This window comes from Leopardus geoffroyi, chromosome B4 (genome assembly GCF_018350155.1).
Source record: "Leopardus geoffroyi isolate Oge1 chromosome B4, O.geoffroyi_Oge1_pat1.0, whole genome shotgun sequence".
NCBI classification, from domain to species: Eukaryota; Metazoa; Chordata; class Mammalia; order Carnivora; family Felidae; genus Leopardus; species Leopardus geoffroyi.
The window spans coordinates 116,555,111-116,580,808 of record NC_059341.1 but is presented as its reverse complement, the minus strand read 5'-3'; the positions used below and the strand labels follow the sequence as shown (position 1 = coordinate 116,580,808).

At 43.5% G+C, this 25,698-nt stretch overlaps 1 protein-coding gene across 9 annotated transcripts in view; it reads left to right on the top strand.

Annotated features, from left to right (window-relative positions):
• TMCC3 (transmembrane and coiled-coil domain family 3) overlaps nucleotides 1-25,698 on the top strand; it is a 328,168-nt gene that overhangs the window by 220,969 nt on the left and 81,501 nt on the right. Inside the window, exon 1 of one of the 9 annotated variants that reach the window (XM_045467038.1) lies at nucleotides 17,220-17,691. The exons of the other annotated variants lie outside the window; for them this stretch is intronic. The gene's annotated coding sequence lies outside the window, so the exon portion shown is untranslated. Of the gene's footprint in view, nucleotides 1-17,219; nucleotides 17,692-25,698 lie in introns of those variants that run through there. 9 annotated transcript variants of the gene reach the window in all.

Genomic DNA, 25,698 nt, shown 5'->3' with positions numbered 1-25,698 from the left:
AAGACAGGGGCAGAGTCGGTCGGGCACATTGCCGGTCCTCAGAGAAGCGCCTCCCCCAAGGGAAACTATGTGAATTCTGCCTTCCACGGCCAGGAAGTAAGGTGTGGCTTCACATAATAGAAGACGTTACCATTTGGATGTTCCACAGGCACCTCAAAGTCTATGTGTCTGATTTCATTCATTCTCCCAAGTCCCCCCACCTGGATAATACTTTCCCTGTGCAGTGTATTCCCAAACCCGATGTTTGGGAGCTCCCTCAGCCCCTCCCCTTACCCCCCACATCCAGTGGTTTACTTCTTAGGTTTTCTCAACCACTGTTTTCTCTTGATCCCCGGCATCACTTTCTTAGTTTACTTCAGGATTTGAAGATGAGTGAAGGGTTAAGATGGACTATGGAGTCAAACCTGAATGTCCGCCCTCCACTTACCAGGCATGTGAACAACCAGGAGAAGTGGTGTTAGGAAACCCCTCGCGGCGTTTATTGTTCTGACATTGAGTCACTCGTTGTCTGCCACAGAGTTCCCCAAACCTCAGTCATTCCCACACCTACACAGAGCTTTGTACCACCTGTACTATTACTTACTTAATATTTCCATATCCATTCACTCCTTCAAACTTTTTTATTTTTAAAGTATCAGTGTTCCTATTTTAGCTAAATATTGTCTGAGCCCCCAAGGCCTGCAGTTTGAGATTAAGAAGATTAGCAAATGCTGGAGCTTTCGTAGAGCGCTGTTAGCACTCAACAGAGACTTTCTCCTGGAGGAATCACCTGCATGGCCTTGAGGGTTGTTTTCAAGGAAGTTACTGGCTCACTGTGATTCTGTGTTACTGCTTTCTTTTCATGCCACCTAAAATAATTCAGAATCCTTTTGGAAAACACTGGTCTTAATGTATCATCTCTTCTCATTCTTTTAGAAATACTTCTTTTAGACCCACGACTTAGAAGATGCTTAGAAACATTTTTTCATGGCTGGTGAAAATTTGAGTGTTTGGAGGTGAACAGAAACCCACTCTAGTGATTTGAAGGCAGCCTTGTCTGGGTGGGAATACTTGGAAGAGGTTGGAAAAATGAAAGACGTACCTGTTCCAAGCCAGATGTCTCATCTTCTGACGACCTGAGAGAAACTGAGGGGCCACAGAAGGCCTTAGGCTAAAGAGTGGAATGTCAGAAAATCAGGACTCTGGGAATTTCAGGCAAGGACAGAAAGTGGGTGGAAATGAAATTTAAGCTCTCTGTTTTTCTGAAGTAAACTTGAATTTAATTAAGATGCGTATGTAGGCTTGTTGTAAGGAAATTAAATGGTGCCTTGAGCTGCAGCCTTCCATGGGAATTTTGATACAAGTGCTTGTCCAAAAATAAAGTAAGCCCTCAGTGAAAGCTCTGCTTTAGCACCTCAGCATATTTACTCCAGTGCGTGCAACTGTGTTGGGGCCAAAAGTCCCTTTTTTCTGTCTTTGTAAAGATACTGTGATCATCCAGAAGGCGTGGAACTCGATCTCAGATAGTCAGTGGTGTACTATTTTAATCTCACTAATTGGAACAGGTGGCCTGTATTTGAGACTGACTCTCTAGTTGGCATAGGTTTTAATTTATCTGAAAATATGAGGCCCATTCAGTAAGAGCTGTTCGGGCTGCGTATTGGCATCAGGCAAAGTGCTTGAAAGCTTCAACCATAAGCACAGAAGGCTGAGAGGAAGATTGAAGAAACGGAGCTTAATAGTTTGCTGCTTTGATTCAGTTCTTCACTGTTGGGCGCAGAGCTAGTCAGTGGAACATGTGGAGTGAAGCAGGTGCAGACGCTTGAGAGGGCCACTTGTAAATATTTCTCCCGATGAGGACAGTGTCTGAAGTGTCTCCTTTGAATCCACCCCACAAGATGGCATGGTTGAAGAGGACTTCACGCAGTCCTCATGTTTTATAGGAATTAGCACATCTTCAGGCATGAGCTGAACAGGTGCGCCCGAGTGACTCAGCTTACCTCAGGCGCTCAAGTTGAGATACTCTAAGACACCTCTGTTGACATCAGAGATGGTCTCTAGATTATAACTTCTTCAGAACTGGACCACTCCTTTTGGTTTTGTTTGCTTTTGAAACCGTCAACGTATGCTTTGCAAGGTGTCTTGTGAATCCTTCCTTTAAATCCTTCAAGAGGACAGAATGCCAGTTTCTTCCCCTGCCGCCCAGAGTCTCTCATCTGATCTTTGTCTTTCTTCCGCTCTCAGCCCTTGGAACTCTGGCATCCTTCTTTGTGGGCTCCCATGGCTCCCCTCTGTGCCTGTGGACACCTGCTCCGTCCTTTCACATGGGATGGTCGTGTTCTTTTTATCTACACGTGGATCTCGGTACGCGGTTGGGGCTTTGTAAATACTGATGGAATGAATGCGTGAATGTGGGTATGTTGCAAAATTGCACTATGGGACTTGAGAAGCTGGAAAAGATACTCTACTCTTGAGCCAGATCAGTGCAGGTCAATCTACCTTATTTTAATTGCTGACAGGATTCCAGTTGATGGGTATTCCATAATCTATTTAATATGACCACCTTGTTGAAGGACACGTACATTGCTTCCGGACTACCTTGCCTGTCCTTGGACATGCTCCTTGTGCACATATGAAGAATATATTAGTTAAGCTAAATTCTTTTTTCTTTAGAACAAATTTTTTTTAATGTTTTTTTTTTTTTTTTTTTTTGAGAGAGACAGAGTGTGAGTGGTGGAGGGGCAGAGAAAGAGGGAGACACAGATTCCAGGCTCTGAGCTGTCAGCACAGAGCCTGACATAGGGCTTGAACTCACAAACTGTGAGATCATCACTTGAGCCGAGATCAAGGGTGGGACACTTAACCGACTGAGCCACCCAGGTGCCCATAGGCTAAATTGTTAAAAGTGGAATTGCTCAGCAAAGAGTGTATGTATTTAAAAAAAAAAAAATTTTTTTAATGTTTTATTTTTGAGCGAGAGAGAGAGAGAGCATGAGCGGGGGAGGTGCAGAGAGAGAGAGGGAGACACAGAATCCGCAGCAGGTTCCAGACTCTGAGCTGTCAGCACAGAGCCCAATGCGGGGCTCGAACCCACAAACTGAGATCATGACCCGAGCTGAAGTTGGATGCTTAACCGAATGAGCCACCCAGGCCCCCCAGAGTATATGTATTTTAAATTATGATACTGCCGAATTGAACACTGTACCTCCTTTGTCACACGCTAGGAGCTAGGGGTACAGCAGTGAATGGAACTGATAAGAGTTTGTATACCCTTCAGTGTATGAGCATGCCTTAACTCAAAACTTTCTGACACAGTGTATTCTAAAATGTTTTGATCCCGACTGCTGCATGAAAACTGGTAGCTCGTTTTAATTTATATTTTTCCTGATAAAATTAGGTGGGTCATATTTAAACATTTTTTATTTTGGAATAATGAGAGACCCCCAGGAAGTTGCAAAAAAATAGTATAGGGATGTATCCCTCCCCCAGATTCTCCCAGTGGCTACATCTTATGGAACTTAGTACAAAAGGTTGATCATATTTTTGCATATTTCATCATTGGGCTGTGAACTGTTAATAAATTCTGGCCTTTTATCTACTGGGTTATTAATCTTTTAAATTGTTCTGCAGAAGTTTTTTTTACTCCTTAAATAAGTTGTTTTGTCCACATATCTTCTCCAGTTTGTCATTCCTGACTCTATTTTCTACTATTGTGTAACAGATTACTATAGATTAGTAAACTAAAAACCTATGACCATGTCACAGTTTCCGTGGACCAGGAAGGCAGGTGCAGCCTATCCGCATCCTCCACGTTGTTCATGATAAGGTCTGGTTCATATTTATTCAGTGTTTGCTGTATGCATCCACTGCTCAGACTTCCATCAGGCTAAAATCAAGGTGTCAGCCAGGACTGCAGTCTAGTCCGTAGTCTCACTGATTATTTACTGAATTAACATCCTTGCAGCTATAAGACTGTGGCCCTCAGCCCCAGAAGCTGCCCACTCGTCCCTGCCACTTGGCCCTCTCATAATGTGGTAGTTTGTTTTTTCAAGACCAATGGAACAACTCTCTTGCATTTTGTCTCTTCCTCTAGACCCTCTCTTAAAGGGTTTACCTGATTCGGCCAAGTATACCCAGATAATCCACCTTTTGATTAACCAAAGTCAGCTGATTAGGAACCTTAATTACATCTGCAAAATATTTTCGTGTTTGCTGTATAATGTAACCTAATCTTGGGAGTGAAGCCTCCTCGTAGTCACAAGTCTTGCTCACACACAAGGGAAGGGTATCATATAGGTTATGGGTACCAGCAGGTGGGAATCTTGGGGACCATCTTAGGATTCTACCTACTACACTGTTTCAACAATATATTGTGTGTGTGCTGAGCATAGAGCCTGGCATGTAGCAAACAATGAATATTAACCAGACCTTGCCATAAAGAAATATAAAAATTTGAGGGCTTGTAGGATTTGTATCATTCTTACAGTGGCCTTTAAGATTCTTTTAAAAACCCAAACACCGTGTTCTTCTAAGACATTTTATTTATGATTATTTTTATAAATTTTGTCTTTAGCCAATTTTTTACAATTTAAGTAAACTCTGTCCCCAACATGAGACTTGGACTCATGACCTCACCATCAAAGGTTGCATGCTGTGCTGCGTCAGCCAGGTGCCCTAATCTTTGGCCCATTTAGAATTTGTTTTCCCTTTAACAAGTCTATACATAAGTGACAGTTATTCCTCTATCATTTTTTGCATAGTTACCTGCAAAATATATTTAAAATATACTGCTGTCCACATCTGTAGTTTTATTTTTAAAAATTTCTACTTTTTCTCTGGGTTTTAAAACTTTTTTAAAAAGACTAGTGAATCAAAGTTTATAATTTTGGTACATTTTTTCTGGATTGATATCCCCTTCCCTGCTCAAACCAGGATTGGAAATGAGCATTTTGAAAACTCTGGCTCGTTCATTTAAGAAACTTTCAAACAGACATGATTCTAGTGCCATTTGTAGTAAGGAAAGACCAAAAGGTGGAGGGGAAGAGATGGTGAAGTTTGTTGTTTTTTTAAAACATTTGCTTTCAGCTTTCTCTCTCCAACTAGATAATGCCTCTCAACAGGTTCTATTTACTGTAGAATCCTGACCTTCCACTCCATACTGTTACAGTATGAAGAATGTGTATTGTTGCTTCCTACACCAGCTTCGCTGCCCTCCTCACCTGTAGCTGCCCATCCCAGCTGGAGAGATGGAAGGGCAGGGACTCGGCCCAGCTTCGTGCTCTGTGGGGCAGCAGGCCTCTTTCAGGCCTGCCCTCCTCTTTGTAAACACGGGTGCCCTTGCGCTATCCTCGTACTAGGACATTTAAGTTCATTTGTCACTCATGTTAGGATAATGAATTTAAGAAGAGTTTGTACCCAGCTTTTTTAAAAGTTTATTTGTTTATTTAAGTTTATTTATTTATTTTGAGAGAGAGAGTGTGTGTGTGGAAAGGGCAGAGAGAGAATCCCAAGCACGCTTCATGCCATCAATGTGGAGCCTGATGTGGGCTCGAACTCACGAACCGGGAGATCATGACCTGAGCCACCCAGACGCCCCAAGTTTATTGTTTTGAGAGAGCGAGCAGGGGAGGGGCAGAGAGAGAGAGGGAGTCAGAGAATCACAAGCAGGCTCTGAGCTGTCATCGTGGACCTCGAGATCATGACCTGAGCTGAAACCAAGAGTTGGACGCTTAACCAGCTGAGCCACCCAGGTGCCCCAAGCTGTTCCTTTATTTGGCTTGATTATCCTTGTTTGTAAGTTACCCCTGTGGCTTGCTAAATATCACTAGGTATTTAGGGGTTGTTTTGTGCACGTATGTTAATTATTGAGAGGTTCACCTGCCTTGTCATCTTCACATACGACACGGAAGGAGGTTAAAACTGTTGTGTGTGTCCAGAAACTAACACTTACCATTTCATAACCTGACCCAAGAGCATATTAATGGTGGAATGAATATGCCTTCATCATGTGTGCTTTCGTTTGAGAAAGGCATCATGTTTATAAAAGCCTCCTGACTTTAAGCAATTACCAAGTAATATTTGTTGTATGAAGCCAGCCAAAGTTTACCTCCTATACTGAGCAATTTAGAGCTACTCACTGAATTGGCATCTGTTGGGTAATCATCTTCTTTTTTTTAATGTTTTTTTATTTTTGAGAGCGAGCGAGCAGGGGAGGGGCAGAGAGAGGGGAACAGAGGGTCCCAAGCAGGCTCTGCGCTCACAGCAGTGAGCCTGATGTAGGGCCCGAACTCATGAACCATGAGATCATGACCCCAACCGAAATTGGACACATAAACGACTGAGCCACTTAGGTGCCCTGAAGCAAGAGTCTTCTTTCATTCATTTATGTCCTGTGACCACCTTGAAGCCCCAAAGGCTCTTCTACCCAATCTTGGTCTGTTTTCAGCCCTCAGAAATGCTCTGTTATTTGGTGAGTGGGAGCACATTAAATCCTACCATTGAGAAATTTGACTAACAATGATCTGATGGCAAGAAAGTTTTTTATCTACTGAGGGCTCAAATTAAGCTCTCATTTTTATTTTTATTTTTATTTAAATTTTTTTTTTGTTTGGAGCACCTGGGTGGCTCAGACGGTTAAGCATCTGACTTCAGCTCAGATCATAATCTCATGGTTTGTGGGTTTGAGCCCCACATCGAGCCCTGTGCTGACAGCTCAGAGCCTGGAGCCTGCTTTAGATTCTGTGTCTCCTTCTCTGCCCCTCCCTTGGTCATGCTCTGTCTCTCTGTCTCTCAAGAATAAATAAACATTAAAAATTTTAAATAAAAGATTATTTTTTGTTTATTAATAAACTCTTCACTCAACATGGGGCTTGAACTCACAACCCTGAGATCAAGAGCCACGTGCTCTATCGACTGAGCCAACCAAGTGCCCCTAAGATTTTTTTTTTTTAAGTTTATTTTTATTTATTTTGAGAGAGAGCGTGTGCACACACACGCTGTTAGCACAGAGCCTAATTTCAGGGCTTGAACCCATGAACTGTGAGATCATGACCTGAGCCAAAATTGAGCGTCAGAGGCTTAACGGACTGAGCCACGCAGGTGCCCCATAAGATCTTATTTTTAAAGGAAGTCTTAGAGTCAGAATGAGAGCTCTTCAGCCTTGTTGCTGTTTGAGGACAGTTTTGCAAACTGAGCCCCACTCCAGCAGACGTTGTTGGGAGCTTTTATTTCTTTGGGCAAATAGGAAATGAATGAAATGGTTTTGTTTTACGTGGCTATCTTTAAATGTTGATAACTTCTCAACCTTCTGTTTTGAAGTAATTTGTTGTACATTTGGGGTAATTTTAACAGTAACAGATTTGCTAAATAATACACATATTGTTGAAAGACAGAGACTCTAAATCCATCTACAGAGATTATTTTTTCTGGTACTTTGGACATTTCAGAAATCACAGTTTCTTTGTTAGTAAATAATTCTTTAAAATATTTGTTCCAGGGAGCCTGGATGGCTCAGTCGGTTAAGTGGCCAGCCCTTGATTGCGGCTCAGGTCATGATCTCAAGGTTTGTAAGATAAAGTCCCATGTTGGGCTCCATGCTGACAGTGCAGGGCCTGCTTTGGATTCTTTCTCTCTTCTTTCTGACCTTCCCCTGCTCATGCTGTCTCTCTCAAAATAAATAAACATTAAAAAAACTGAAATAAAATATTTGTTCCTTAGTTTATTTACCCAATAGCCTAAAATGAGCCTGGATGTTTGTCTGGGGCAGCTAGCTTATTAAATTCTTGGTGGATTTTCATTTTCTTAAGTTTACGCTTGCTTGGGTATGTTCTCTGGAAGTAAATGCAGTGACATCAGATTCTCAGGTTATAAGGTAATGAAATGGCCCATCAGAAACCTCAGCTTATGCCATATTTAAAAAGTAAACCAGATCCACACAGGGGAGGATGTTCTGAGCATGAGGAAAACCCGTATCAAATCATTAACCACATAGTTCTGGTTATATAGTAGACAGATATATTTTTAATTAGTAAATGAGTCAGACATGAAACAGTTTTAAAAATATGATGCCCCTCTACCTGTGTCCTAGATTTAACAGATGGTAACATTTTGCCATGTTTGCATCCAATTGCTGCCACTTGTTAAGAAATAAATGGCCCCAGATACTGTTCTCCCTTCCAGTGTCCTCAGCGGTCTCCATAACCTGACACTGTTGTGCTTCATTCCTTTGCAAACTTTTATGCATTGAATGAACCCATAAGCAATATGTAATATTGTTTCTTGTATTAAATATTTATACACATGATATCTCTTTTGTAACTTGCTATTTTATTTTCACTTCCTATTTTTATTTTTTTTGTGTGGGGGGGGTTAGCCTTTTTTTTTTTTTTTTGAAGTTCTATTTAAGTAATCTTTATACCCATGGTAGGACTCGAACTCACCACCCCAAGATCACGAGTTGCATGTTCTTCTGACTGAGCCAGCCAGGCTCCCCCCAGCATGGTGTTTTTAAAATTTGTCCTGCTTCATTCCCTTTTTTTTTTTTTTTTTTTTTAATTTTTTTTTTTTCAACATTTATTTATTTTTGGGACAGAGAGAGACAGAGCATGAACGGGGGAGGGTCAGAGAGAGAGGGAGACACAGAATCGGAAACCGGCTCCAGGCCCTGAGCCATCAGCCCAGAGCCTGACACGGGGCTCGAACTCACGGACCGCGAGATCGTGACCTGGCTGAAGTCGGACGCTTAACCGACTGCGCCACCCAGGCGCCCCCCCTTTTTTTTTTTTTTTAACTGCTGTACATTATTTCAGTATATGAATAAACCAAAATGTGTATAGCCATTCTCCTCATGGTGGACAGGTAGCTTGATTCAGAGGTCTGTATACTGTGGGAGAGTCTCTCTGGGGAAGCTGCCTAGAAGTGACAGCACTGGGGCAGAGGAAAAAGAGTATCTTCAACTTTACCATCTGTTCTTAAGTAGCTTTGTCAAGCACTTGTACTTATAAGAGTGATTTGTTAAAGCCCTGTTTTAATATCTCTCACAGGAAATTTTCATAATGATGCTAGATTTTGTGTAGGTGTTAAGTAGTATTTGTTTCAAGTTTGTGTGCATTTTAACTTTGCCTGAAAGGAAATATAAAGTTATTTTGAATTTGCTGGTAGGCAGTTTTTCAGACGTTGTCAAGAATTTAGCCTTTCTTGTTAATGTCTAGAAAAATTAATGTGTCAATGTCTTATTTTTTGAGATATTATTTACATACGGTAAATCTCCCCCTTTACGTGTCCAGTTACGTGAATTATGACAAGCACAGTCTTGTAATCACCATCCAGTTAAGATACAGTATATTTCTCTCACCCCAGAAAATTCCTTTTTGTTCTTTTAGACCATCTTCTCTGCTGTCCCCAGCCCCAGCAGCCATTGGTCTGATTTCTATTCTTGTGATTTTTTTTTCTTTTCCAGAGTGCACTATAAATGGAATCAGTATATAGCCTTTCTGAGCGTGGCTTCTTTCACTTAGCATAATGCTTTCTTTTTTTTTTTTTTTTCTTTCTTTCTTTCTTTTGAGAGCGAGAGCACAAGCAGGGGAGGGGCAGAGAGAGAGAGAGAGAGGGAGAGAGAGACAGAGAATTCCAAACAGGCTCTGCACTGTCAGCGTGGAGCCCATTGTGGAGCTCGAACACATGAAGTGTGATATTTTGACCTGAGCCAATCAGACGCTTAACTGACCTACCCAGGCGCCCCTCACTTAAGGATAATCCTTTTAAGATTCCTTCATATGGCAGGGTGCTTGGGTGGCTCAGTCTGTTGAACATCAGACTCCTGATTTTAGTTTAGGTCATGATCTCAAGGTATGTGGGATCGAGCCCCACCTCGGGCTGTGCACTGACAGCACAGAGCCTGCTTGGGATTCTCTGTTTCCCTCTCTCTGCCCCTCCCCTGCTTGTGCTCACTTGCTCTCTCTTTCAAAAATAAGTAAATAAACTTAAAAAAAAGATTCTTTCATGTTGCCTGTGTTAGTGCTTTATTCCCCTTTAGTGATAAGTAGAATCAGTATATTTTTAGGAGTACTGAAGTATGCATGTATGAACAGAGAGGAAAAATGACTTAAATCCTGTGCCTCTCATGTGAGTGAATTTATGTTCTTCTCATGTCACTACCACAGTATGAAACGTTTAGAGCATCCATTTCCACAGTACATTAATTTGTAATCCTGTTACCTTTTGAATGTTTCATTACTTCAGAATATTAAATTAAATGTGCATGAAATCGGGGCCGCTGTTCTGTGTCTTAGCCTAGGCTCTGTGGTCTTTGTATATTTGTACGTATTTCTTTTTTTTTTTTTAATTTTCTTTTTTTCCAACGTTTATTTATTTTTGGGACAGAGAGAGACAGAGTATGAACGGGGGAGGGGCAGAGAGAGAGGGAGACACAGAATCGGAAACAGGCTCCAGGCTCTGAGCCATCAGCCCAGAGCCCGATGCGGGGCTCGAACTCACGGACCGCGAGATCGTGACCTGGCTGAAGTCGGACGCTTAACCGACTGCGCCACCCAGGCGCCCCTATTTGTACGTATTTCTTAGGGAGAAGTTCCACAACTTTCTTTGGAATGATTGTCAGTGGCAGGTGACCTGTAAAAAAGATGAAGAACCACTGGTCTCATGTAAGCTCTTGTTGCAGAATTAAAATCATCAGTTTATAGAAGTGTATGTATTGACATGTCAGTGGGTTGTGCTTTTGTGTCGATTGAAAGGGTTTACAAACTATTTGCACAGAAGACAGTCGTTTTTGTTTATGAAGTGGCATGTACAAATAGGATATTAGTAGAGCGAGCATAAGTAAGTTCTGCCAGCACCATGACAGGCTTTACACGGGTTAAAACAGTTCTTATGACAGTGCCGAATGGGAGTTGTCCTCATTCTATGGTTGGAGAATGGAAGCCCAAACAGGTAAATGACTTGTGCAGGGTCATACAAGAAGTGTGGGACTTGAACCCAGCTTGGTTTGCATTCCAGAGCCTTCGTTCCTGACCACTAGGTGACCTGCTTCCACATCAGCGGGGACGGTGATACAGACACCCAAGTGCAGACTACTGGTCACCTCTGGGTAGTAAAATGATGGGTGCTCTATTTTCTTTCCTCTGGCTTTCCCGTATTTTCATAGCTTTTCTAAAGCAAACATTTTTGCAGTGAATGTAGCTACGGGATGAAAACCTTTATCACGAGACGATAAATCACGTTATTGGCCATAACTTTCTGATTTTCTCTTTGTTTTGCCCTGGATCTGGGGAAGGCTCAGCGGTCAAGACTCATGACTGCAGTGGTGGAAACCAAGACCAGGGCTGCGCTGTTGATATCCCAAGCTTCGCACCCTAGAGCGTGGATCTAGAATTCTCCTCTGGCTTTTTTCTCCCACAGGGCCTGTTTGAAGCAGGGTAGACCCAAACTCCAGATCTTACCACAAAATGTAAGGTGCATCTGCTTTATCCCAAAGCCCCCTTCTTGTCCTGAGTGCTCCATTTTGTACCCAGTGCTCCTCTAGGCCCTGAGGTGAATCAGACGTGGGCAGTGCTCACAAAGAGCGCAGGCTGGGGAGGACGGCCTGCAGACGAATAATGATGGTGCTCTAGGGAGCCTTGGCCTCACGTGGACCCTTCTGGGAAGGACTGACCCAGAGCCCACCCCAAAGAAAAGAGTGGGTGTCCGCTGCTAAGCCTTTCTGGGCCACCCTCCCTTCTCATGCCCTGCTGCAGGGGCGTCCCTGGTAGTTGTTTGTAGGACACTATTGGCAGAGGAGGACAGATTTTCAAGTTCAACTCTGATTAGCCTTTTGGTACGTGTTTTGTGTCCATGCACGTCTGTGATATCCTTGTGCAGAGGAAACATTAACTCATGGGCGTCACAGAGCTGCTCTGATTTGACTCAGATGGAAGAAGGATGCTGCAGGAAAGGGAGGAACGGAGATATTGTCATGGCAACCAGCAGGTTTTTATAGTGGAACGTTGCCTTTGTAACCTTAAACCAGTCACCTTTTTCTCACTAAAGAGAACAGACTGACGCAAACTTGAGAAATTATAGTACCATTTTTCAGTGGGATTTTATTTGCTTCTCAGAATCAGCCTTGCAGGGACTTTAGTTCTTTCGTAGAATTTCAGAGCCGAATGGCACCCTAGTGCCTTACATAGAACCTTACAAAGTCAGGTGCTTGTGGATCTCCTGTTACTATTATGTGTCACTCCCATTTCCACTCCTGCCCCCCACTCGGTCTGCGGCACACAGCCAGGATTTTTCACAGGGGAGTAGAATGAGGATGAGTTTGGAATCTGGCAGAAGTGCTTTCTGTGGCACACAGTCCTCCCCACGGAAGAGTATTCCGTTTGTCGTCCTCGGACTGCTTTTGCCGTTTGACCCTGTGCGATCCTGTTGTGGCTGCTGCTTCATCGTCCGTCACCCTGTAGACTCAGCAGATGCTTAGTTGCTTAGACTGTCTGACTCCTGCCAGGCGCCATGTAGGCAAGTTCAGAGTCCACCCTTTGCTGTCCAAAAGTTTCTGGAGAATTGAACCCTTGTGCTTTTCTCTTAGTAGCTCTGGTGAGCTTTCAGAGACCCAGGGCTCAAAAGGCCAGTGTAAGAAAATACCCCTTCTGTGAACAGGTAGAGCTCCGCTCGGAAAAGCAAGGACTTTCTCGAGCGCCCTAACAGAGGTTTGTTTGTTGTTGTTGATTTGCACTTTGAGAGAAGGCAAAAATGTAGGCCTCTCTCCGCTTCCCCTCATTTCTTTGTCTGAGTCCCTGTCACCCGGGACCACACCTTGAGATTGACAGCTGTGGGACCACTGGTTCTAATGTGCTTCCTTGGACAGTAGCATCAAGATTGATGGTACCTGTATCTCCACAGCTTGTGGCATGGAGAAGGAGTCACTCAGGCACCTTTTCGTGGCATCGAGTTTAAGAATGAGTTCCCTTGCAGGGCGCCTGGGTGGCTCAGTGGGTTAAGCCTCCGACTTTAGCTCAGGTCACGATCTTGTAGTTCGTGAGTTCGAGCCCCGTGTTGGGCTCTGTGCTGTCAGCATGAGCCCCCTTCGGATCCTCTGTCCCCTCTCTCTCTGTCCCTTTACCACTTGCTCACTCTCTCAAAAATAAACATTAAAAACAAAACAAGACAAATGAGTTTCCTTGCAAACCTTGGGCTGGCTTCTTCCCACCCCGTACCGCCCAGTTGTCTCATTACTGCCTCTCACCAAGCCGGGAGTGTGGTGTGTGGGAGAGCCCGTGCATAAGCAGCCCGGGCATGAATCATGCTTGTAACCGTCCTGCTTTCAGCCTAGGTCAACAAATACATATTGAACACCTACTATGTGCCAGGCGTCCCAGGAACTAAAGCAGAAATCACCCTCGTCAAGCTTATATTCTGATAAGCCCAGGTAGACGGACCAGACCAACAGGGAAAACATATAATATGTTAAATGGTGATAAGTGTTCACAGACAAACCAAGGAAAGGGGGCTGGGGAGGCCCATAGAAAGAATCCGTTTTAAATAGGAAACTCAAGGAAAGCTCTTCCCAGAGAGGTCAGTGAGGGAGGATCTGAGGAAGTAAGCTGGGCAGCTATCTAAGGGGAAGAGCCATCCAGGGAGCCTGAACAGCAAGTACAGACTGCCTGAGACAGTAGTATGCCTGTTGTGTGCGAGGCATATCCCAGAGGCTTTGTGGCAGGAGCAGAGTGAGGACACAAGGTCTAAGAGGTAGTGGGAGGCCAGTTTATACTTTCCAAGGTTGCCTTGGGTCCAGATTAAAGGTGGGCATGAGCTGGCGCATGTGGGGAGTGGTGACGGTGCCTGGGAGGAGGGTGCTAGCAGCAGCGGAGGTGAGGAGAGGAGGGGCCAGGTCTTCTAAATGCATTTTCCCCGCCCTCTGAGGGTGTGCTTAGAGCTCTGAGGGGCGGTGTGGTCCTAGGGCTCTGGGAGGATGGGCCAGGGTTTTGGGTTTTGAGTTCTTACACACTGTGAGCTCATCTTAGATCATTTCCTCACGTAAAAAGGAAAGAGAATTCTTTCCTTAGAAGGGTGTGGAAGGCTTCTGAGATAACATACTGAAAGGGTCTTCCCAGACTCCCTTTCTCATCTCCCACTGGGCCGGCCCCCCTGCCTGTGCCCAAGTCTGCCGTGAGCCTTTATATTCTAGTCACTTGTGGTTGACTTGTTTCTCTCCCCACCAGAAAGTGGGCAGGGACTGTGGCTCCTGTGCTTGGCACAAAATGCACAATAGGTGTTTGGATGGATAGAGAAATGGAAGGAAGCAAGGAAGAAAAGAATGAGTTAAGAATTCATACATAGCGGCACCTGGGTGGCTCAGTTGATGAATGTCCCACTCTTGATTTCTGCTCAGGTCATGTCATCCCAGGGTTGTAGGATTGAGCCTCACATTGGGGTCCGTTCTGAGTGTGGAGGCTGCTTAAGATTCTCTTTCTCCCTCTCCCACCACTACTCACGTGCACTCACTCTCAAAAAAAAAAAAAAAAAGGAATTTCATGCATAGATAATGAGGGAGCAGAAGGCAAGCTGAAGGCAAAGCACTAGCTAACAGCCCCCTCCCCTCCCCTCCCCCCAGGTGGGATCTGTGTGACATTCCTCAGGCACTCCTGGCTGCCCAAGAACAAAGGAAAGGGAAAAACTTGTGGTTACCTCATGGAGATCACAGTCATGTGGGACCTGAGTGTTTCTATCAGCTTGCAACTAACTTTTTTATTTATTACAAAAAGGTTTTTTACAATGTTTTTATTATTGAGAGAGACAGACAGACAGACAGTGTGAGTGGGGAGGAGCAGAGAGGGAGACACAGAATCTGAAACAGGCTCTAGGCTCTGAGCTGTCAGCCTTGAACCCATGAACCGTGGGCTCGTGACCTGAGCCGAAGCCAGACATTCAGCTGACTAAGCCACCCAAGCACCTCAGTTTGCAACTGTCTTAATGATTTACAAGCAAAAAGCAATCTTATCAATAACCAAACTTTCCAGAAACCTGTAGATTCAATTACAATTTTCTGGGACCCCGTCGCCCTCCCCTCCATAGGATAGAAAATCTTATGTAATCACTCCTCACACTTATAATGCAACTCTTTCTGCCCATAGATCCTGTCCCCTGTGTTTTAATAAAACCACCCTTTTGCCCCGAAGCTGTCTCAAGAATTCTTTCTTGGCCGTTGCCTCCAAACCCCAACTCCTCAAACCATGCTGTAGATATTAGTGTAATATTTGAGTTCGTACATTCCAACAGATGGTGGGACTTTATTTTTTTCGGAGTTCAGTGTTTAAGGACCTCAAATGATGAGTTAAGGCATTGGCCATATTTGTTATTTAAATAAGTCTAATTAGGAAGACATGTACACTTATCTTTGTGTTTTAAAATTTATCTTTTCCCTGCTCTTGGCTTATAAAGAAGTGTTTGTTCAGAGATGCTAATTGGTGTTTTTACTTAGGTGTTCTTTAAGAATAAAGACCTCATGGGTTGCCTGGGTGGCTCGGTCCCTTAAGCATCCACTTCAGCTCGGGTCATAATCCCACAGTCTGTGAGTTCGAGCCCCGCGTCGGCTCTGTGCTGACAGCTCAGAGCCTGGAGCCTGTTTCAGATTCTGTGTCTCCCTCTCTCTCTGACCCTCCCCCGTTCATGCTCTGTCTCTGTCTCAAAAGTAAATAAACGGTAAGAAAAAAAATTTAAGAACAAAGACGTCATTGGCAGGTTTCATCAATGGTCTAAGGAAATTTTTCCTAACATTTTAGCATGAAAATTTTCAAGTGCACATAAAATACAAAGATAGTAACAATTTAACACTAGCTTAATATACAGATAATCTAAATCAGTACAGGACAGGTTTTCTTTTGCGTTTAGAATGCTTCTGTTACCTGTTCTATAATATGGAGAAGGCTCAGTCTGTTAACTTCCCTGTTAGAAAAATTCTGGGTATGACACCTCCTTTCACTGTGAGACCCCCTTTGACCTTCATCGGGATATGCTGCATCGTTTATACTTAAAGTCAGGGTTATGGGTTGAATTGTGTCCCCTCAAAAAGATATGCTGAAGTCTGTGATATGGTAATTTATAATAAGAAGTAGTTGACCCTTGAACAATGAAGGGTTGGGGGCACTGACACCCCCATTCACACAGTGGAAAATCCGTGTGTAACTTTGCCCCCGCTCAAAAAAAACTACAAGTACCCTACTGTTGATGGGTTACCACTAACCTAAATGGTCGATTAACACATATTTTGTAGATTATGTGTATTATATACTGTATTCTTAACCATAAAGTAAGCTAGGGAAAAGAAAAAGTTACTAAGAAAATCATGAGGAGAAAAGACATATACAGTACTGTACTATAAAAAAACCCACCTGTAGGTGGACCTGGGTCCTTCCAACTCCTGTTGTTCAAGGGGCAAAGGTATGTATTTGGTCTTTGTTTCCATTTCTGACAAAGCTCCTAAAACCTTGGGAATTTCCTAAGTGATTGTAATGATGAAAGTGAAATGGGTGTCTTTTGTTATTTATATAACAAGCCCCTTTCAACCGCACTGGAATTTGTGTTATTTAGGTTACTTTTGGGAAGCCCCTGAGGATAGGGCTGGGGAGGGGGGGGGGCAGGTAGAATAGAATAGAGACCTTGATTTGAAGATTAGAATTTTCAGTCCCACCTTCCACTTCCTAGGAGAGGAGGGGGCCTGGGTTGATGTAGTCGCCAATGGCCGGTGGTTTAATCTATCAATGCCTTCATAATGAAGCCTCCATAAAACCCCAGAAGGTTGTGGTTCAGAGAGCTTCTGGGTTGATGACCACGTGGAGATTCAGGGACAGTGGCTCCCAGAGAGGGCGTGGAAGCTCTGCACACTTTCCGTGCACCTTTGCATATCTTCCATTTGGCTATTCCGGAGATACATCCTTTGATCATAAACTGGTAGTCTAGTAAGTAAATGTTTTCCTGAGTCTGTGAGCCACTCTAGCAAATTAATAGACTCCGGAGAGAGGGTCATGGAAACCTCCAGTTTATAGCTGGTGGGTCAGAAGCACAGGTAACAACCTGGACTAGGATTGGTGACTGAAATAGGGGGCTGCAGACCCTTCAGCTCTGTGATCTGATGCTGTCTGTCGGTAGTGTCAGAACTGAGTTGAATTATAGGACACCCAGCGGGTGTTGGAGGATTGTGTGATGACCAGCTGTGAGAGGAGACAGACACAGGAGTGAGTTTGCCCTTTACAAAAGCCCTAACTCCCAATACCTCAGAGTATGACTTGGCTTGGAAAGAGGGTCTTTACAGAAGTAGTGAAGTCCAAATGAGGTCATCAGGGTGGGCTGTAACCCAGTAGGACTGGTGTCCTTACAAAAAGAGGGGATTTGGAGACAGGCATGCAGAGAAGAAAGATGATGTGAAGACCCAGGGAAAGTACTTACAATGTGAGGACTGACAGGATTGGTGTGATTTGTCTACAGGCCAAGGAATGCCTGATGAGGCTGCCAGAAGCTGGGAGAGATGCCTGGGAGAGACGCCTTAATCCCAGCACCTTCAGAAGGAACATGGCCTTGCTGGCACCTTGATTTCAGGCTTCCAGAACTGAGAGATAATACGTTTCTGTAGTGTTAAGTAACCCAGTTTGTGGTACGGTCCCAGGAAACTGGAGTCAGCCATCACGTTTCCTGTTGACTGAAGAAATACTAATACCCGGGCCCAGTGTGAGTGGAAGTCTGGAAGGTCTTGGAACCTCAGGGTAGTACTTGGTTAGCAGCTGGTTATCTCTGGGATCCCCCAAATACAGTTAAACTAATATTCTTTGCCATCTAAATAAATACATCATTTAAAATCATCTGTAGCAAACCTCTGGAACTTCCAAGAATATGCCTGTGGAGCCAGTTTGAAAAACCCTGATGTAGGAATAAGAGAAACAGCCCAGGCTTTGATTCTGAGTTCAAAAGCTCTCTCTGCCACTTGGCCAACTGCATAATCTTTCTGAGTCTGTTTTGTGCCTGTAGAATCGGAATGATACTTCTCTCCCCTGTGGGTTGTGGGCTTAGAACTAGAGGTTATGAAAATGGTCTAGCATCAAGCCTTGTACATGGCAGGTGCTCAGGAGTTGGTTGAAGAATGGATCCTGGGGTGAAGGTAAGAATCAGACAAGGGCTAGAGTAGGATAGGTCCTGGCCTGGGGGGTCAGATGGGGTCTGATTCCCCTGTTTTCGAACACTGAGAGGTTTTCATCCAAGTGGTTTTTCTACCTCAAAGAGAGCATCTGGTGCAGGTGTGAGCCTTGTTTCCTTAACAAGGCACAGAGAATCCCCAGAGGCTTGTCCAAGGTCAGGCCATCTTGTTTGGGCTGTTTTCTTTGTCAGGTGGTCTTGACATTTGGGCTATTTTCTTTTCTTTTTTCTATTTTAATGTTTATTTATTTTTGAGAGCACGAGGGTCTGAGAGCAAGCAGGGGAGGAGCAGAGAGAGGGAGACACAGAATCTGAAGCAGACTCCAGGCTCTGAGCTGTCAACACAGAGCCTGACGTGGGGCTTGAACTCATGAACCGTGAGAACATGACCTGAGCTGAAGTCAGACACTTAACCGACTGAGCCACCCAGGCATTGGTCTTTTTCTTAATAGGATAACCAAAAACAGAACAGACAAAAAACTGGTTGTTTTTTTTTCCCTCTTTTTTGTTCTTTTAAATAACAGCCTTATTGAGATATAATTCACGTACCATACAGTTCACTCATTTAAAAGTGTAGACTTAATGGTTTTTTAGTATATTTGCAGAATTGTGCAGTCACCACCACAATCAATTTCACAACATTTTCATTGCCCCCAAAACAAACTCTCTACCCATTAGCAATCGCTTTCCATTTCCTCCCTCCCAAACCCCCAGGCCAAGCCAGCCCTAATTTACTTTCTGTTTCTCTGGATTTGCCTGTTGTGGACACTTTCTGTAAATGGAATCAGATGTCGTGTGGTCTTTTGTGTCTGCCTTCTTTCAGTCGGCGTCAAGTTTCCAAGGTTCGTCTGTGTTGTGGCTTCCGTCCGCACTTCGTTTCATTCTGTGGCGAAATGATCTTGCATCGTGTGGCTGCACCATACATTTTGTTTATCCGCTCATCAGCTGACACACATTTGGGTTGGTTGTTTCCAGTGTCGGGCTCTTAGGATCAGTGTTGCCGTAAACATGTGTGTGCAGGTTTTTGCATGGACACATGCTTTCCTATCTCTCGGGTACCTACCTAGGCGTAGATTTGCTGGCTCACGTGGTAGTTCTGTGCTTGACCTTTTGAGGAACCGCCAGAGTGTTTTTTCCCCAGCAGCCGCTCCGGTTTACATGGCATGGGCAGTGCACGAGGGCTCCGACTTCTCCACGTCTTCACCGGTGCCGCTTACAACCAGTCTTCTGATGATAGTCTTTCTGGTGGGTGTGAAGTGGTGTCTCTCTGTGCTGTGGTGTTGGTCCTTGAAATTTCATTTTTCTTTCTTCTTTTTTTTAATTTCATTTGAGAGCGAGAGCAAATAGGGGAGAGGGGCAGAGGGAGAGAATCTTAAGCAGGCTCCACACAGCGCCGCACCTGATGCGGGGCTCTATCCTAAGACCCAGAGACCATGACCTGAGCCGAAATCAAGAGTCGGATGCTCAGCTGACTGAGCCACCCGGGCAACCCTTGAAATTTCTTTAAGTTTTATTTTTAATGTTTTTTTTTTTTTTTTTGAGAGGGGTGGGGGAGAGAGAGAGGGAGACACAGGGTCTGAAGCAGGCTCCAGGCTCCAAGCTGTCAGCACAGAGCCGGACGCGGGGCTCAAACTCATGAACTGTGAGATCATGACATGGGCTGAAGTCAGCCGCTTAACCCCCTGAGCCTCCCAGGCGTGCCCCTTTGAAGTTTCTTTTAATCAAAGTAGTTGTATTCATTATATGAGGAAATAAGTGAAATATCTCTAGCTGAAAAGGCTGGTATAATTAATAATATAACTTCTAAGTTAACTTCCATACGTTTACATATTCCTTCTTGAAAAGTAAGCTCTACTCCCAACGTGGGGCTTGAACTCACAACCCTGAAATCAAGAGTTGCGTGCTCTTCCGACTAAGCCAGCCAGGTGCCCCCCCCCCCCCCCCCCCGCCATTCCTTATTCCTTCTTTACTAGTCATTTGTCAAAGCCGATCATCCCAAACCAGTGTTGGATAGAATAGTTGTGAGTGTGTATAGTGCGGCTTGTATTTCCTTGCTCAAACTGCACAAGAACAGGCGCCTGGAGCGTCAGGGTCCTTCCCACTGCAGAGCTAAGGTGGGGAGGCTTCGTCAGCAGCCAGCCTTTTGAGGGATTGTAGTAGGTGTCCGGCCCCTTGTCATCACATGTCATTGGCCGGGGCATTTACTCCTGATTCTCCCAAGGGTTAGCTGCTGCCCGGCAGATAGGGTGGGGAGTGTAAATGGGTACAGCCCAAACACTACACATAGACTCCCATGTCCTCTTTACAGACAAGCTTTACAGCCTGCAGATTCCCTCGTAAGGAACAAGAAGCCTAACAAAATGCATAGCACCTGTGAGGCCAAAAGTAAATGTTGGTTTAATGAATGATTTGCTTTGGCTTTGGGAGGCAGACACTATTCGAGCATCGCAGCTGGAGCAAGCCATTAAGCTCCCCGAGCCTTGGTACCTTATCTGTAAGACAGAGATACCAAGTGCCTCTGCTGCAGCGTTCCCACGGTGACATAAAAGCGCCTGGCTCCTGGTACGCGCTCAGCAAATGTTAATTCACTTTCCATAAGTGGCTCTGCTGTTCGTCTCATGTTTTTCTCTACAGGTTTAGCCCAGCTCCAGATATGACCGAACACAGGGTCGATTGTACTGTTTTGCTTATCTTTTCTTCACAGAGAAATAATGAGCATTTGGCTAAAATTAAGTATCGATGGAAATGAATATTGCAGTTTGGTTGCTGCTGATTGACATATGTTTGCTAAATAGCTACTCAAATTTCAGGAAGCTTGCCTAGAAATTAAAAAAAAAAAAAAAATCCTAAGAAGAGTTAACCCTCTTTGCCAGGTACTTATTTATAAAATTGTCTTCTATGGAATGACCCAGCTGAAAATTTTTCTATAAAACACTGGCTGAGCTTTGGCTCAAGAGTTCAAGTTAGCCTGCATAAAATCTTAAACTTCAATGGGTATGAAAGGGTTGGGTCATTTTTTGGAGCTTCTTTGCCTTGGAAATACACATTTTTTTTCTTTCTTTCTTTCTTTCTCTCTTTCTTTCTTTCTTTCTTTTTTTTTTTCTTTTTTTCTTTTTTTAAGAAAGGGCTGTTCTTTTGGTCACTGGGTCTTTTTTTAGACTTGCAGGGAAGTCATAGTAACAGGCTCCATGTCTGATTGGGTTCCATGGCAACAAAGGGTTGTGACTTTATTAGAGAAGAGTCGAGCATGCCAAGAAAGATAAAAATCAGAGTATGGAAAATGTCTGACCAGATGAATGTGTTTTTTTGGATGGCGTGCCCTGGAACGAAACGTTTCCCCGAATTGGCATCAGTCTCTGTTGCAAATTTGAATCCCACCGGGTTATCATTAGGTCATAGGGATCAGTGCTTATTTCCAAAAGATCTGCCTGCATCTTCATTCATCCTTTTTTATATCTTGGTATATTAAAAAAAAAAAATCAAAACAGTAATGGTAAGAACCTAACCGGAGAGGATTCTGATTTCAAAGGTAGAAAAGAAATTTAGCTCATTCTTTGTGCAACTGATTACAGCTGTAAATTGTGAGACTGTGTGGGAGGGCCAATTAGAGGCAATTATAACTCGATTGAACGCCCCCTGAATTAAAGCTTGCTGTGTGCATTCCAAGCTGGGGGTCTTGTTTCCATCCCTGTTCCTCGTTGATGGGTGTAGAGGTACGGGTTCCAGGATAAGGTTGTAGAATCTCGGTAGGAGACGCCCTCTGTGCTCTCCCACAGCAAGGTGCAGGCTGATGTTCTGACCGAAAGTGTTGTAATTTGTTAGAGACCTTTTTGCTAAAGGTTCTAATATTTGGCAAAGAAATAGCAAGAATTTCGAATCCTCTTCCCCGGTTATGAATGTGTAGGACTGTCTTTGCTTTTTTATCAGATGTGCTGTGTTTATATTTCTCCTCATCCTGACATTGAAAGTGGAAAAACTCCAAAGAGCAGGTAGATGTTCCAACATGCTCCCTGGGTTCAGACTTCATGAGTCACTTACTTACAGCCTCATCATGATGAATCAGAAACCACACAGGTACTCATGATAAACATTAATAATAGTATTGGTATAAGAGCAAAGAATGAGCTCACCAGGTTTTCGGTGTCCCGGCAATCATTAATCAGGTGTTAAGTCTTTGGGGAAATTATTTAACTTCCTTGGGCCTTGGTTTCTTTATCTTCAGGTGAGTTTGACCTGAATTTGTGTGTCCCAAACCTCCCTGTTTATGGGATTAACTTGGGGCCCTGGTTTAACACACGGAACCTCTGTTAGAGATTTTGATTCTCTAGGTCTGGGGTGGGGCTGGCATAGCAGGGGCCCAAGGTGACTTACAATCAGATGTTCAGGAAATACCAGACTAAGTAGTTAGGAAACTTGACTTGGTTGTAAGAAGGTGGGTGGAGATGGGAGGGAGAAAGGAGACGGTTGGATGCAGACCCCCAGGTTCTGCCCCTGCACCATTGGTCTAGGCGGGGCCCAGGAGTCAGGTGATTGTGGCCATAATTTGAGAAACACTGGTCTGTACTACTCAAGCTCACTCCTAGCCCCAAAGATAGCCCTTCCACATGTTGCCCATGACAACCACAAATAAGCCCAAAGATGTGGGTTGATGGCAGGGTTTGGAGGGTTCTCCAAACTCCACATTGCTTTTTGTAAAAGTTACTTGCTTTAAAATCTTGGAGTTGTGCAGAATTCACAGAATTTTCGACTCTATGCTGTGTTGTTTCCATTGGATAAGACAGTGTTTGCTAAGCATAGTTACACCCAGTGTGCACGAGACAGTACCACCATCATAGGAATTACCTGGGGAACTTGTTAAAAATATAGAAATTGGACTCCCAGACCCAAAGATATTGTGAGTCCTATAAAAGGGCCTGGGCATCGGTCTTTTTTTTTTTTTTTTTTTTTTTTTTCCTTATTTGAGGGTGTGCGTGTATTTCTTTTTAGGGTTTTAAAAAAAATTTTTTTTAATGTTTATTTTTGAGAGAGGGAGAGAGCGAGCCACATGTGAGGCAAGGGAAGGGGAGAGAGAGAAGGGGGGGGACAGGATTGAAGGGGGCTCTTGGCTGAAAGCACAGATCCCAATGCAGGGCTTGAACTCACGAACTGAACCAAAGTCAGACACTTAACTGACTGAGCCACCCAGCTGCCCCGGGTTTGTTTTTTGTTTTTTTGTTGTTATTTATTTATTTTTAATTTAATTTTTTATTTTTTTAAATTTACATCCAAATTAGTTAGCATATAGTGCAACGATGATTTCAGGAGTAGATGCCTCAGTGCCCCTTACCAATTTAGCTCATCCCCCCTCCCACAACCCCTCCAGTAACCCTCCGTTTGTTCTCCATATTTATGAGTCTCTTCTGTTTTGTCCCCCTTTCTGTTTTTATATTATTTTTGCTTCCCTTCCCTTATGTTCATCTGTTTTGTCTCTTAAAAGTCCTCATATGGGTGAAGTCATATGATTTTTGTCTTTCTCTAATTTCACTTAGCATAATACCCTCCAGTTCCATCCATGTAGTTGCAAATGGCAAGATTTCATTCTTTTTGATTGCCGAGTAATACTCCATTGTATATATATTTACCACATCTTCTTTATCCATTCACCCATTGATGGACATATTTGGGCTCTTTCCATACTTTGGCTATTGTTGATAGTGCTGCTATAAACATGGGGGTGCATGTGTCCCTTTGAGACAGCACACCTGTATCGGTGGATAAATGCCTAGTAGTGCCATTGCTGGGTCATAAGGTAGTTCTGTTGTTACTTGAGGAACTGCCATACTGTTTTCCAGAGTGGCTGCACCAGCTTGCATTCCCATGTTTTTGTTTTTAATTGTATTTTGAGAGAGAGCAAGCGAGCAGGGGAGGGACAGAGAGAGAATCCCAAGCAGGCTCCATGCTGTCAGCACAGAGCCGGATGCAGGGACACAGGGCTTGATCTCATGAACTGTGAGATTGTCACCTGAGCCGAAATCAAGAATCGAATGCTTTGTGGACTGAGCCACTCAGGCGCCCCTCTTTTTAGGTTTGACAAACATTGTGGGCTTCTCTCCCCTGTCTCACCCCAATTTCCAGAGTAAAACTGATTTTAAGTGTAAACACATGTTTAGCACAAGTTCTGTGGTTAAATCAAGCCATTTAGTTTAAAAAAGGGTCTGTAACTCATACGGCAGGTGCTTGAGGAAAAAAAAAAACTGATCTTCTGAGACTCTAAGACAAAATTCCTAAACTTGAACGATGAAATCATTAGCTGCTGGAGCAAACACATTTTAATGTGTATCTGCTTTGTAGAGTTTTGTGCCTTGTTTGTTCTATTTACTGTTTAACAAAGATGGAATAACATTGTTAAAATGAAGAGTTTAGTAAAACTTTGGTGTAAGCCTGAATTTATGAAGGTTTGCTTTTCTCCCCTATTAACTAGCTTAACTTACTTAAAAAAGTGTTAAGTTTAGGGGCACCTGGGTCGCTCACTCTTGATTTCGGTGCAGGTCATGATCTCATGGTTCATGAGTTCGAGCCCTGTGTCAGCTCCATGGTGACGGTGCAGAGCCTGCTTGGGATTCTCTCTCTTCCTCTCTCTTTGCCCCTCCCCTGCTCTCTCGCTCTCACTCTTTCAAAATAAATAAACTTCTAAAAAAGTGCAAGTTTATAGGAGAAAAATCTCATAAAGGACGTAAGGTGGAAAATGTTCTAACTTAGAATTTTTAACCCAGAGATAAGCACTGTTAATGTTTCTTATGTATTTTTACATAAATGTTTTTTACACAAAACATATATATCCATTATTTATTTAACCAGTCTCCTATTGATATACAATTTAAGTGCCTTCTAGGGTGATGGTTTTTTCCATGTTTGTTTGCTTTGTAATACTGTACTGAATATTTTTGTACATCTTTTTTCTGTAACCATGTATGGATAGATTTCTGAAAGAGAGATTGTTGAGTCAAGGGGTATGTGTCTTTTAAATAAGGAAAGATGGGAATACAGTGCCCTTCCAAAGGTTTCACCAATTTAACTGGTGAAATCTTTGATTTTCAAAAGACTTTCCTGTCCCAGTTTATTCTAATAGAGCAGGAGAGGAGCTAACTGTCCTTGTCTACTTACACAAAACCTGAGACGTACCTCAGGTCCTCTGGTTGGAGGGATGAGTAGAGATATTTCATAAAGAGAAGAATTTAAAAGGTATTTAAGGAGTATGCCTGGGTGGCTCAGTCGGTTAGGTATCTGACTTCAGTTCAGGACATGATTTTACCATCTGTGAGTTCGGGCCCCGTGTTGGGCTCTGTGCTGACAGCTCAGAGCCTGGAGCCTGTTTCAGATTCTGTATCTCGCTCTCTTTCTGCCCCTCCCCTGCTCACGTTCTGTCTCTGAAAAATGAATAAACCTTAAAAAAAAAAAATTAAAATGTATTTAAGGTGTTCCCTGGGAGAGGAAAATAGAGAAATAGTTTAGTAAAGCAAATAACCCTGAATTTGCCAATAGAATTCTTTGGGTCACATGAGGTCC